This window comes from Habropoda laboriosa, unplaced genomic scaffold (assembly GCF_001263275.1).
Source record: "Habropoda laboriosa isolate 0110345459 unplaced genomic scaffold, ASM126327v1 scaffold12, whole genome shotgun sequence".
In the NCBI taxonomy this organism is placed as follows: domain Eukaryota; kingdom Metazoa; phylum Arthropoda; class Insecta; order Hymenoptera; family Apidae; genus Habropoda; species Habropoda laboriosa.
In genome coordinates, this window is record NW_017100132.1 from 384029 (window position 1) to 392859 (window position 8831).

Genomic DNA, 8831 nt, shown 5'->3' on the forward strand with positions numbered 1-8831 from the left:
TCGCCCTGGTAATAACTACGCGCTCGCAAATTTCACCGGCTCTGCCTGGCACGCGCCCCTCTTCCAAATATTTTTATTCCAACGATTGACCGTCCGCGGAATGAATTTTCCAAGAAATCCGTGTGGGAAGTTTGACGAACGAATCTGCTCTCGCTGGACACATACCGGTACACCCCTCCCCCAAAAACTATTCGGACATCGACGAAACGATCGTTCAATACGGCGTAGACGAACATATTCGTGATATTGAAAATTATTTCGTTCGTAATATTTACCCCCGACGGCGCGCTCTGCATACTAAATGCAATTAAACGGGGATAAAAAATCGTATACAATATTTAAGGGGTTGTTTCAAGGGGGTAGGCTTCAATTTTTAAATTTATGGTGATTTGAGTCGCGTCAAAAATTTTTTAAACTCCGTGCACAATTGATCTTTCGGAAAAGAACCGTCTTCACTTTCTCGCTCCACTTCTCAGCGGAAAAGCATTTTCGAGGAAAATTAGCTTAGCGAGGTGAAAGTACAAACTTGGTCCTTTAAAATGATCTCAGGTGAATTATTTTGCGATTTTTTTTTCATGAAGTTGTAACAGTTCGAAGATCGACAATTTTTCGGAGAAAATTTCGCGACCCTTTAATTTTGCCACCGAGTGTACAGTGACTACAAAACGACTCTCACAATTCTAATTAGCCTAACTGTAGCCTAAGTAGCCTATCTGAAGAAAGTTATTTCGAGGGTTCTATCGAATGTGTAAAATTTTCTCTTTCTATCATGCTTACATTAATGACAATAACTCTTAGCAGAGTAGAATGATCATTTTAATTCAATTTTTGTTCTGCTTTCGCTTTGGCACCGTATGAATATATTTCACTTTTAATGTCTGTGTCTTTAATATTTCTGCACATTTCCGTTCCAAATTTTTGGGAAAGCACTCTTCACGTATCCAAAACTAAATTGATTTTTTTACGCATTAAAACTAAGCAAAAATACGTTCTTATGATACTACAGAATTTTCGAAGGAAATTGTGGATTGTATATTGTACCTGCTTCGAGGTGCTCTCCCTAGGTTGTGTTTAGCAATTTTGATGCACAGCTGCAGTGCACAAGGATCCATAACACACCATACTGTCCCTTATTTCTGGAACAGAGAAAGTTAAACAGTCTGTTAGAATTGGTTGTCCTATCAATATTAGTCTACTCTACTTAAGTTCTCGTTCTAGCTTATTTACTCTCGGCCAGGAGAATCAATTGTTTCCATGATTAATTCTCTGGTTTAGAAAAGTCTATTCCAAAAAAGTGGTACAGTATACTTGCATTAAATAGACTCGATCCACTTGATTCTTGGATTTTCACAATCAAACAACCTAAACAGAAGTTCCTGCAACCTAGACATAGCAGAACGTCTACTTTGAATGTCCTCAAATTTTAATAACTATGAAACTACTGTATCTTCGTAATCTTGCTATTGATTAGCAATAATTCGAACAGAATGCCTTAAATCATAGGACATTCATTCTTCGAATCACACTGAACGAGGAAATATCCTAAACAACATGAACAAAGGACGTTCTCCAACATCCAACAGTCTCAGAAATCTCTTCGTCCAATTTCACTCAACTTCGCCAGAAAGGGGAATAAACAAAAAGCATTCCTCCCGAAAGCCTCTGTCGCAGAATTTCTCACACGAAAAATTTCCCAGCAAACCGAGAACCACCTTGAATCGCACCATCAACTTCCAGGGACTTTTTAGACACGAACATACGCTGTCACGATCTTGCCAGGGAGAGCGGCTGTGCAATCCCAGTCAACGATCAAACGTCTCGAAGGGGCGAGGACAGCGTCAAAGGGGACGTGTCACAGCTCGGAACGATTCACCGGTCGCGCGGCAGAAACAAAGGCTGGCAGAAGGGGACAGTCGAGAGACACAAAGCCCCACCCTCTTTTTGAAGGGGTTAAGCGGACCACCGTGGCCGACCAGGGTGTTGCAGTTGAACGAACCCCGGGTCACCTGATCCTCTTTAGCGATTCTAAGGTTTCGACGCCCGCGACTCCGCGATATCGCGGCAATAAAAATCGACTTGACCTGTCCGCACGGTGATTCCAAACTGTTCGAATGTGATCGGAAATGAAATTTTTCATTTGGTCGTGGAGCAACGAAAATGTGGCTGTAGATTCTTTTAATCGTGGACTGTTATTAGCGATGGACGTTTGAATATCAACATGCAAGGGATTCGAAGTTCTTCAATGTTGTGAAAATTCGATCTCTTCGAAATTAACTCGAACTGACAAGTCTCTTCGATACTTAACACTTTTGCAAGTCCTGAGAAACCTTGAATCCTGAGCTTTGAAAATTGCGACAAGTCTTGAAAGTCTTTGAAGTCCTGAAAGCCTTGAGAGTCTTGAAAGTCCTGCAAGTCTTGAATGTAAGTCTTGTAAGTCCTGAAACCCTTGGATGTAAGTCTAATAAACCCTGAAACTCTTGGATGTAAGTCTTGAAAGTCCTGCAAGTCTTGAAAATCTTGGAAGTCCTGAAAGTCTTAAAAATTTTGAAAATCTTGGAAGTCTTGAAAGTCCTGAAAGTCTTAAAAATCTTGAAAGTCTTGAAGGTCTTGGAAGTCCTGAAAGTCTTGAGAGTCTTGGAAGTCTCGACAATCCTGCAAGTCTTGAATGTGAGTCTTGTAAGTCCTGAAAGTCCTGAAACTCTTGGATGTAAGTCTTGAAAGTCCTGAAAATCTTGGATGTAAGTCTTGAAAGTCCTGAAAGTCTTGAAGGTATGTCTAGAAAATCTTGGAAGTCCCGAAAGTCCTGCAAGTCTTGAATGTACGTCTTGTAAGTCCTGCAACTCTTGGATGTAAGTCTAGTAAGTCCTGAAACTCTTGGATGTAAGTTTTGAAAGTCCTGCAAGTCTTGAAAATCTTGGAAGTCCTGAAGGTCTTGAAAGTTTCGATTGTGTCAAAATCAAGTTGTAAATTTTTGTTTACTTCTAGCGAAACACCTTGTGTAAGAGTAGTGTGTTTTTATGAAAGCATTAAAGAAATAACATCAAAATCAGATTCTACGACTCAATAAACCCTTGAATAGCCTCTATTCATGATTAATAAGGAATAAATAACAGAGCCATGATTCTCGATCACGTTTTTACGATTTCGAAGCACTGTGCGTCGTTAAGAATTGATGAGACCGCGATTCCATCCCACAATAACGCCCCTGACTCTGTGAAACTCCAGCAAATATCGTCCAGAAACGCAGACGTGAGTCTCCTAGCAGGAGCTCGCGTTATGGAAACAATCTGTGTCACTGGGGGATCGATGGTGGCCTCCGTGGACGCGTGTGTGCTTTTAATTTCCGTGCAATTGCGGTTCGCCAAGCTTTTTCCTCGCCTCTAGTGCTATCTAGAATTTTGTTTTTAACCCCTTTTAGGATCAACGATTTTTAAGGGACGCTTGATGAAAAGCTCGGAGGTTTCGTATAACAAAAACACTGAAATCTATAAAATTCCACCAGAAATTTGTCGAACTAAAAACTTAAGAAACTGGCGAAAATACAACGCCCACTAACAAGTTATTAAAATAGCAACAAAAACGCGAAGAATTAACGAAAATGCAAATGTAATGCACCAAGATAAAACCGACAACAATATTCCTAATTTACTGTCAACGAGAGTGCATTCAATGTAAGAATAAAGAAATAAATACCGATACAAATACGTATATTACAAATGATCAACAAGTGTCATCTACTCGTTACGCATTATCTCGATTTGCAAACAATTACAATTTAACGACAGCGTGCAATAAAAGAATTTTCGTAAGTAACAGAGATAATGATAGATCGTTACACCTTCAACCCTAAAATGGTTAACCAAAAGAAGAATCTTCGCTAATAAGGGAAGCTGAATTTTGCAAAAAAAGGACGAAAGAAAAGCAGTTCTCGGTTTTACGTATGACCGACACTGTGCAATTCCTTCCCGTTTCCTTGTCATTTTTCGCGGCGGCGCGGATGGAAAATCACGCGAACTTCCCGACACGCGTTCTATGGACAACCAACACTGGGAAAACGAGAAAAACAAGGGCGGAGGGGTAAAGGACGAAACGAAAGCGGGTCAACTGGTCTGCGCCGGATAGTATGCAACCGGTCGTGTGCATAACCACGGATTCTGGTCATTTTTTTCGCCCCCTGTTTACGAGCCTCTACTCATCCCACCATTCTACCCCTCTTCTATGCTCGAATTCATATTTTTAATTGCCCGACAGCGTAACAGGGGACACGTGGAGCCTCGTCGAATTGTGCGGTTCCGCTTTGCCAGTGAAAAACGCGATTCCAAACGCCGAGTGGACGTTTTTCTGGATAAGTTAGGTTAGGCTGAACGCATCTAACATCGCCCCCAGTAATATTTCGTAGATAAAGTGTTGACGTGTATTGGAAATGAAGTGAAATATCCGCTGAAAATGCGTAGGAAGATATATTTGGTCGTCCAGGGATGTGCCATTTAAATCAATACAGCAGGACTCTGCGTAACGCTGTATTTTGATTTAAAAGAAAGAAAAGAAAACAACGTACAAATTGTGAAGGTGAAGAAAATTCAACCGATGAAGAAATTGTATCAGTATTCAAAAAAGTAGTGTCGGTGGAACTTAATTTGAATCTCCCGCGTTATACCTCGAAATAGGTAAAGTTTGGGAATTTTTTTCATAGGTAACTGCTGAACGAAAAGCTTCAATTTCTGTCAGAAGATATAAATGCAACTTTCATCCCCTTTCTCCAATTTTTATAAAGTGAAAATGTTACAAAATGGAGGAATTATTGCGAATCATCTTTTGCCTAAATAGAACATTGCGCTTTTGAAAAGTCTTTGAATTTTAACAGTTCCAACCTGTCGTACGCGAGACATAAAAATTTCTCTTTTATGTGAAATTCTCCTTTTAAAATCATGAACAATATCAATTATCCTTTAACCAAGGATGACTTGAATTCTATTATAATAAGGGAAATCAGGTGCACCTACCCTATTTCTAGATGTCTCTAAAAGAGTCTAATTGGATGTAGTTCTGGGTAACTGAAATTTAGCAGGATCGAGGGAGGAAATTGTAAACATTTGCGACCAAGTGCGGGCGAGTTTATTCAACAAAATGGACAACGGGGGCGGAAACGAGCCGCGATGATCACAATTACACGGCGATAAATGTACGATCGTAAATATTGCTTCGTGCAAATTTATAAATAAGTACGGAACGCGTAAACGGTTGAAGGAGCGGCGAGTGTTTGCGATAAACAACGTTGATAATCGTACAATCAACGGCGGACAGATATTCGCGAAGATTGCTGAAATTAAAGCCCTCACCGTGTAAACTGTTCAAGTGTTTTCGAACGAGTGTCCGTTCTTGATTGAAATTTAATTGCGTTCCTTTTTTTTTTTTTTTACGTCTATTTACGACTTCGTGAAATTCTGCCGGATTTAAAGCGGTTCTAGCACCACGTGACAAACAATACTCGCATCGAATGGGAAAAATAACAATTTCGCGTACGTAAAATTTTATCGTCTCCATTACTTCGACAAATTTTAACGACGCTTCAGTGACACTAAACAAAAATGCAAACGATAACTGCAGAAAATATGAAGAAGAAAAAATATCCATCGGATTCCTTGAAAAATTATTACACGATTCAATTATTACCAAAACAAATAAAAAATTATTACACGGCTCAAGTAAATCCTTTGATACCTAATGTACGGTTAAAATGAGAATTCTATTATAAAAGATTCGTGAAAAGGAATCAATATTTTCGTCGAAGTAATTTGCAGACGAGCATAATCTATTTACACAATCAAGCTTGCCTGAAATGTACAAAAGATTGTCATTTCTGAGAACATTTCTTGGAATATTGAATTCAAAAAATTCCAAAATTGCTAGACAGTCGACAATTTGATTAGTAACTTTGAAACCAAGCATAATGGTTCCACGTTACTCTAAACAGAAACTACAATATTCTTAAAACAAAGATCATAAAAGAGGTTCAGTACGCCGAATTTTTGAAACTACAGAACATTTAAATTTTTCCAATATTTCTACTCACTGCTTCGTAACACATATTGACAGAGTCTTGAAAGTTCCTCGTTTTAAATTTGCGTCCGTTAGTATTTCATATATTACCTGCAATGTCTTAACTATTTCTGTGTAGTAATGAATAAATAAATAAATAAATATTAGCAACACGTCTCGTCTCCTCGACTCGAAAACTTGTAGACCAACCCAGACCAGCCAGAGAAGCGAGGAGTTTATCACCCACGAGCACTCTCGAAATCTGGACCGTTTCAAGCGTAATCTCGAAGGGACACGGTGATCCTCGACGGATTAATACAGCACGCATGTTCCCAGAAAAATTTCACTTAATTTCCTCATTTCGCGGCAGCTGTGAAACAGTTGAGGAAGGGAGAGACAGGTAACGATGGCAGAAATGGATGAGAGAGATGAGCCAAGTTAGCGTAGCCAGCTACAGGCACTAATTGCTTTAATGAGCAGTGGGTGAGGCAGCTTCTATAAAATTTCTCTGTGACGGCCAAGGCGCCAGAACAGCTGGAAGCCAGGCTCGGTGAGTGAAAGATGGTCAGGCGAGGGTTGGAAAAGGGCGCACGAGGGATGAGGGCGGAGGAGAATGAAGAAGGTGCAGCGGTGAGACTGTGGCAAGATAGGTAAGAGTGAACACTAAGGAGGAAATAAAGTTGTTCGAGCAGATGTAGCTACTGGGAGGCTTTATCTGGCCCAAAGATTGATTTCTGTGGGTAGATCCTTTGTTCCTGTGTCAGGTGTCCTCCAATTCGAGTCCTAGCCTAATAACTCTCCAACCTACGGTAGAACTGAACATTTTCTTTCAGTTTCGGTAGACTGCAGATCTTCGCTGTTTAAGTTGATTAAAGCGAGGATAAGTAGATCGAGTGGATATCGATCATGGTAGTCTAGGATCTCGGGGGACTGAGAATTCTGTAATTCCCTATAGCGAAGGCCGGGGATGTGAAATGTTGAAGACAAGTGTAGTTTGAAAATTGCAGCAGTGAAGTTCAAAGGCTTTGGGTGTCTTAACCTTGTTAAGAACACATTGCATGCTCTTTAATTTAGGCCTCTTATCCAGGTATCCCGTTATTTAGAACGAAATGGAATTTTGAAATTAACCATGACCGGAATATTTTACGATACTGAGTAAATACTAAGACTGTTCTGGGCAGTTAAAGAGTAAGACTCACAACATATCCAAAGCTGCAAAGCTAATACGGAGTGCCTTCCAATTTAGGTAGCACTGATTACAAGATAAGGAACAGATTGCTTAAATAATAGGATAGTTCGTAAGTATAGGATGTGGTATAGTATGGATAGAGAATTATAAGTATAGGACATCTATAGGATAGATTATACAGAACATACACTTCCGTCCATCAGTCACCAGAGACTTACAGAGACACAATAATTTAACTTCCTTTGTAATACAAATTTATCTTCACTTTAAGCGTACGAAATGTTAGGTTTGAATCAGAGTATAGCTACGATAAAACGAAAAATTTTGTAAACCAACATTCAACGTACCTTGGTCCAAGATATCGCAAGATACTATGTAGCAGAGGCTAGAGGTGTTGGCTGTTCAGGACAAGTAAACATTAGCTAGCTATTTTACAGTGTACAGTGAAGTCTCGGTAACTTGGAGTGTTCAAAGTCTGTAAGCTTGCACTGAATGTCTTCTAATCTAGGCTGCGACAATCTACAATAAGGTGCAGAGTGACTGAACTAACACCAAGTTCTCTAATCCAGGACACAAATAGTCCCAGCTCCCAAAAGTCTATTCTTCTGACTGTTCACCGTTACCCAATCTCTTTCACAACGCAGCTTTCATAAATTTGATTGGAAATTGATTGGGAAAGCTCCAAATTGCACCTAGTAATTACTATTATACACTTCTATAGGTGACTAACGTCGGCAATTTTAAAAATATTCTGGACATCTCTAAAACGAAGTAGAGGCATTTGCATGAAATGGACACCGAAAATTTAATAGGAAGATTGTGAAATGTTGCAGAAAGTGCGGAAAAATATACAGGGTGTCTCACTTATAAAAAACACTTAAATTATTCCCACTGTTATTGAAAGGTAGAAGAAAATGATCAAGAGGAGTTTATATGGTTAAAAATTATGAAACAAGATAGAAAGAAGCGTGACGATATGCGAAACAATGTCGATGACCCTGGAATTACCTTCGAGAGGACTTTTCATTACCGTCAATTCCTTTATTGCACGTCTCCTCACTTTCAGTAGCAGTGGAAATAATTTAGATGTTCATCGCAAGTTAGACATCCTGCATAGAGGACTTTTAATTAGGTTTCTGCAGTAGACCTTCGACGAACGTCAAAGAAAATTCTCAAATTTTTACAGGAAAATGTAATATTAGTTTTAATCACGTCTTTGTACTCCACCTTCCGCAAACATCAAAGAGAATGTTCGACATTCTTACGCCTTGATGCATAAAAAATGACGGCTAGAAAGGTGTTCCGGTAGAAACTGACAACAAAAATGTGTCTAACGCAACAGCGAAAGCGTTAAGAACCCCTATCGTCATACGAAACGAGGATGTTCCAATCCGACCAGCCAGCCATCCCCGACGTGGAAACGAATTTTCCAGGCTTCCGGTCGTTTTTCCGTCGATGCCTTTCAACTTCAACCTTCAGTCAAGCAGAATTAACCGGGGCCAACGTAGCCGGGCCGGATTAAATCCCGTTGGTTCCTGAGCTTTACAACGCGGCCATCGACGCGCAGAGTGCATTATTATTAGCGCGGCAGGACGAAAGGGAA